The 6,323-nt window shown below is 41.7% G+C and overlaps 1 non-coding gene across 1 annotated transcript; it reads right to left on the bottom strand.

Moving 5' to 3' along the window:
• Positions 1–414: 414 nt before the first annotated feature.
• On the bottom strand, positions 415–521 carry LOC115803940 (U6 spliceosomal RNA). Its single transcript, XR_004024748.1, has one exon. It is a non-coding gene; the product is annotated as a U6 spliceosomal RNA (small nuclear RNA).
• Positions 522–6,323: the final 5,802 nt, after the last annotated feature.

The raw sequence follows: 6,323 nt of genomic DNA, 5'->3' as shown, positions 1-6,323 counted from the left end.
TAATAATTGCCAGAGGCTGGGTAAAGGGGGAAATGGGGAATGAGTACTTTTTTTTAGTCTATGAATGTCAGAGATTTACTACTTTTTTACAGATATATATAAATTCTTTTTTCATATTCTTTTCCATTATGGTGTATATCAGGATAGTGAATAGAGTTCCCTGTGCTGTACAGTAGGACCTTGTTGTTTATCAATCCTATGTGTGATAGTTTGCATTTACTAACCCCAACCTCCCAGTCCATCCCTCCCCCATCCCCCTCCCCCTTGGCAACCACAAGTCTGTTCTCTATGTCTGTGACTCTGTTTCCTTTTCATAGATAAGTTCAGTTATGTCATATTTTAGATTCCAAATATAAGTGATATCATATGGTATTTGTCTTTCTCTTTCTGACTTACTTCACTTAGTATGCTAATAAAAATATGGAATGCTTTGCAAATTTGCATGTCATCCTTGCACAGGGGTCATGCTAATCATCTCTGTATAGTTCCAATTTTAGTATAAGTGCTGCCGAAGTAAGCATGGGAATGACTACTTAATGGGCATAGGGTTTCCCTTTGGGGTGATACAAATGTTTTGAAACTAGATAGAGGTCATTTTTGCACAACATTGGGAGTATCCTAAATGCCACTGAATTGTATACTTTAAAAGAGTTAATTTTATGTTATCTGAATTTGACCTCAGTTTAAAAAATCTATGGTGGCATTTCAAGAATCCAAGAGCAAAGCTTTAAAAACAGGTGAGAAGAATACATTTCTTTTTTTTTTTTCTTTTTTTTTTGCGGTACGTGGGCCTCTCACTGTTGTGGCCTCTCCCATCGTGGAGCACAGGCTCCGGATGTGCAGGCTCAGCGGCCATGGCTCATGGGCCCAGCCGCTCCGCAGCATGTGGGATCTTCCCGGACCAGGGCACGAACCCGTGTCCACTGTATCGGCAGGCGGACTCTCAACCACTGCGCCACCAGGGAAGCCCAACATTTTTTAAATGCTATACACGCACATAGAGACACATACAGATGTAGATCCAGAAGTCCCAATATGGGGACTATTATATATTTGCCAGGTATGATGGTTAATTTTATGTGTCAACTTGATTGGGCCAGGGGATGCTCAGATATTTGGTTAAACATTAATCTGGGTATTTCTGTGAAAGTGTTTTCCATGAAATGAACGTTTAAATTAGTAGATTACTTAAAGCAGATTTCCTCCCTGATGTGGGTGGGCCTCAACCAATCAGTCGAAGGTCTGAATAGAACAAAAAGGCTGATTGTCCTGAGTAAGAGACAATTTCTTCTGCCTGACTGCATTCAAGCTGGGACCTTGACCTTTGCTTGCCCCCAGACTAGAAATACTTAATCTACTCTCCTGAGTCACCATCTTGCTGACTCACTCTATAGATCTTGGGACTTGTCAGTCTCCAAAATTGCATGAGCCAATTCCATATAATACATCTCTTTATATTTGTACCTCTATCTATCTATCTATCTATCATCTACCTTCTTATCTATCTCTCCTATTGGTTCTCTGGAACGAATACAGAGAACCCTAATATACCAATTTACCAAGTTTCTGACACAATTATTCCTCTTTTCATTTTCTTTCTGATCTTTCTTTCTGTTAACCTTTTTATCCTTTCTATATAATGCCCTATTGTCTACATGACTTTACTTCAAGTAGTCTCACACTTAATGGCAAACAAAATTGCTTATCCAACCTGAGATTAAAATTTTATCAGAAAATAAAGCTAACAACTCCACTGTTCTTTTGACTGAAAGTTAATTTTAGCAAGTGTGAAAATGTCACCAAATTATGTTTCTGTGTCTTTTTCTTCATAAGAGAAAAGGTGTTTAGTTGTGTCTTTTCTGATATGCTAGCTTTATAACGAAATGTCCAGGTTCCCCTCCAATCACACAGTCCATTGGTATGTTATGAAAGAGTTTATGACTCTCATTAACTTTGATGGTTATAATTAAATGAAGCTGTGGAATAATCCAGGGCCAGCCCTCTGGAGTGCTCCTAATTCAGTTTCCGTAGACATTCACGAGATGATGGGTGTAGCTAAGCCAGAGTCCATGATACTGTGATTTAAATATCTATTGTCCGAAAATAAAAATCTTTCCCTAAAGAAAAAATAAAAGGCCAGACATAGATAAAATTCAATATGGAGAGATCATTGTGTATTAGCACAGTGACATAGTGGACAAAGCTTCAGAGAAGAGGTGGCGCTTCATCTGGGTGTTGACCTAATTCAGTGGGGAAGGAAAGGTAAGAGGCAACTATTGAGCCCTTACAATGAGCTCTCATTAACTCTCACAAAAGCCTTGCAAAGAACATAGCATTACCCCGTTGTAGAGATGAGTAGACCCATGGTTTTGTCCCTGTAAACTTTGTGGCAGAAAGCAGATGTCTCAGCTATGAGAACTGAAGCTGTGCATATATGAGTGTCCTAGACATGTCTGGATGATGAGGGGTGTAGAACCAACAGGCGTTGTCTGCTGGACAGTGGACAAGAATTACAGGAGTGTCTCATTGCATCCATCCCTCCAAGAGTCTTGCACTGGTGTCCCATCATCTTATGCCTGATTCAAGGAAGGCAGTGCTGCAAAAAGAAGTGAGAAAAAACAGAAAGGGCCAAGTCACTGAGCCCTCCAGAAGACATTCAGTGAGTAAGGAAGTATTCTTGGAAGGGGCAACAATGTGGCACCCAGGTGTGAAGGTAAGAGATGGAGGAGTGGGTGCAGTGTGTTAGCTTCATAGAAACAGCATCAGGCATTCCCTAGGGATGTTGAAGCAGGAGTGGAAAGTGTCAGTTGTTAGACAAAGAAGTCTCTCTGGAGCAGAGGGGAGGTATTTTCCAGAGATGCTGAGAATTCTGAGCAGAGGGGTCAGGAAAAGTGCAAGTTTAGGGCCTGCCTTAGTGAGTGGGGGCTGAGTCAGATACCTGGTGCTACCACCATCATGACCCTGAGTTTACCTCTGCCTGTAGTGGCCTGGAAAATACACAGTGGTAGGTATACCATTCTTTGTGTGAGGTTCTCAACTTAGTGAAATGGAAGCACAATTGGATTCTAATAAATATACACAAAAAGAATGGACAAGTTGATCAATGCTGCAGAATACAATTCAGAAGGCAATCAGCGAATATTTACAGCTTTAGTATATGATAAAGGTAGACTTTCAAACCAGAGTGTAATGAATGGTGTTGAAATAATTTGTTATCCAAATCAAAGTAATCAAATTAACTTGGGAAAAAGTAAAGTTAGTTCACTTTCTTACACCATGAAAACAAAATTCTAGACAAACCAAATTCCTGAACAACTAAAACATCACAAAAGCATTAGAAGAAAAGTAGAATATATTTCTAACCTTGAGAGTAGGAAAGGGATTTTATAAGAAACAAAATGCAAAAGCAATACAGAAAACAGACAGCTACATCAAATGATGTCAGGGACACATATCCAACTCTCAATGGTCCCAATGAAGCCCTTTTTCTTGGTTTGAGGTGAACAAAGACATGTCAACTCTCCCTGTCTTCATGGATGTAGGGTCCAACAGCTTTCACCCAAAACCCTTACTCACCATGTAATGTCCTTCTCAAAATCTTTTTATGCCCTAAACATGGTCCATGGATGAAAACCATTGATGTCCTCCGTACTGATCTCGTATCTCACGTTGGAATAGAGCTTCTATTATCTTGGAGCCTCAGCCAAAGCTAAGGTTAAATAGCTTCATTTTAACATCTGTGTGTGTGTGTGTGTGTGTGTGTGTGTGGTGGGGGGGTTGTGCACATGTGTGCACGCACAGGCATGTGTCTGATGGCACTTCAAATTGATAGCACTAGTAATCCCAGGGAGGGGAATTGAGTAGAGTGGTGAGTTGTCAAGTGGGACTTCAACTTTATCTGTAATTGTTTCAATTTTTATAGTGACAATATATTCATGGATTACTTGGGTAATGAAAAATAAATGAAATTAACTGTAGTCTGTGCTTGTTGAGTTTCTGCAACTTAATTTCTATCTGCCAATGAAATAAATCTGAAACCTTTCATTTGGGTTAATCGCCCAACTAAATGTGTTGCTCTGTTGGAAGAAAACCAAATTGTGAGGCACTATTCAGGGCTCTGTGCTGTGGATTGCTATCTGGTCTCAGCATCGGTCTTTTGCTGTTCCCTCTTTCTAGATATGTACTCAGTATGTAATATACACTTGCTCTGATACTTTGACTTCCTGGCCCCTGACTGACCTAAAGGGATAAACAACAAATCCAGCAACTTTCTCTCTTGCAAACATGAGAGAGTACATAGCTACCTGGTTCATTTCCAGCTGGAAGCAAAGCACAGTAGGTAGGGTATTTACTCCTACCATGAAATGAAAATGGATCTCTATTTGGCTTCCCAAAATAAGCTGAAAAAATCACTTTTCCAGTGTTCAGACAGCATCCTGGGGATATTTTGGTAAAGTGGCAGGCATAAAATGAACAAGGAGATTAGTCTTAGCACGTAATGTAACTTTGGCTGGAAGCACACATAGCAAGGCATGGCAGTAAAGGCACAACCCCCAACCTTCTCCAGGTGTGTTTCCTCCGGGCAATTTCTCACACTGCATTAATAATACCTTAATGATACCCATTTGGTGTTTTATAAATATTTCAAAGTACTTCTACATTTCCATTGGCCCATTTTACATCTATCATGTGCCCACAATTGTTGGTTGTGGGGTTTGGAACAGAAAGAGCCATTTTTTTCTCCCACAGGAAGCTCAGAGTGTAGTTCAGGGATGCAGGCACTTAAGCCAATATTAAGTGTCAAGTTTCCTTTCCATTAAGCAAGGAAAATGCCATGAGAGAAAGAAACACAGGAGCTGTGGGAGAACAGAGAAGAGCATTGGGAGAGGTGTAAGAGAGCAGGGCCGCTTTAGGAAGAGGAAATGGCATGTGCAAACACACCGAGGCATAGAATTGTACCTTGGGTTTTGAGGAACATAAGTTATTGAGGGCAGGACATGAGCATAGTGAAAGCTATGGCCAAATGGAGGGTCTCTGGTACTTATCTATGGAAACTGAACCTGATCTGGAGGCAAGAACATTCAATGGATTCTAAGCAAAGAGGGGACTTGAACATATTTGCACTGCAGGATAAAGAATCAATTGGAATGAGGCAACAGTGGAGGTTGGGAGACTACTTAAGAAGCTATCTGAGCAATCTGCAGGAGTGAGGCTGCTCTAAGACAAAGGTCCTAGGAAAAGGGAGAGGCAAATGCAATTGAGAGAAGTTAAGGAAGTAGTTTCTAGAGAATTTGATGAGTTGCTGGGTGTTGGAGAGATGTGTGGACGGGAGTCTAGGTTGCTGGCTTTGGTGTCTGGATGAGTAGGGGCGCCATTCACAAGGCAGTGAAAACAGTAAGGGGATTAGGGTCAGGAAAGGATTGATAAGGATGCTCTTAGAATATTTATTTTCCCATACTTTCTAATGAAATTCTAGTGGACTAGATATGATAGAATGATGAAGTGTATCTTCTGGCAAGGAATCTTAGACACTCAAGATAAATGGACTGATCTAATGCTCCACCTGCTTGGGACCAAGTAGGGACCAGTACTGAGTTTTATTTGCTCTGGCCCAGAGCTCCTTTAACTGAACTATGAAAGTTATGTCCCTTTGACTCTGAATCTACTTGCTTTTCCATACAAGGCAGGACATATAACAGAAGCACTTCAGGTGGAATAGAAACTGTCTTCTAAATTCATTCCTTCACTTATTCTCATACATTTATGGCACCTCTTCTGTGCCAGGCATTCTCCTAGGCGTTCAACTGTGAAAGTCTTCCTCTCACTGAGATTACATGTAAGGGGTGGAGCTGGTTATTACCGACACAAGCAATTATACAGAGGGAGGTAGATGCTACAGAGAGAAGTGCAGCAGGGAGGGGGTGGGGGTGTTGGGGATAGAAGACTGCTCCTTCCTAGAGGGTTGTCAGGGAAGGCCTTTTGGGTTACGAGATGTTGAGCAGAGATCAAAGGCAAGTCAGGGGGATCCCTGGGGAGAGTAGTCCAGGATAAGAAAATTGCAAGTGCAAAGGTGCTGCTCTGGGGAGGTGTTTGACATAGTCAAGGAGCACCGGGGAAGACCCATGTGGTTGAAGCAGAGGGAGCAGGGAGAGAATGCTGGAGGTGAGATCAGAGAAGAAGTGGGTGATCAGGTCACAGAGCCTTAAAGACCAAAGCAAGGTCTTGGCTCCTGCCCTGAGTCAGGTGGGAGCCACTGTGGGGAAGCCACTCCCAGAGAAAAGACATGATGTGACTTGCCTCTTCCAAGGACCATACTCTGGCTG

The sequence above is a fragment of the Delphinapterus leucas genome, chromosome 2 (genome assembly GCF_059928025.1).
Source record: "Delphinapterus leucas isolate spDelLeu-1000000601 "Yukka" chromosome 2, BTC_Dleu_Yukka2, whole genome shotgun sequence".
Classification (NCBI taxonomy): Eukaryota; Metazoa; Chordata; class Mammalia; order Artiodactyla; family Monodontidae; genus Delphinapterus; species Delphinapterus leucas.
Note: the sequence above shows the minus strand (reverse complement) of the source record. Positions and strands in the feature narration are given on the sequence as shown.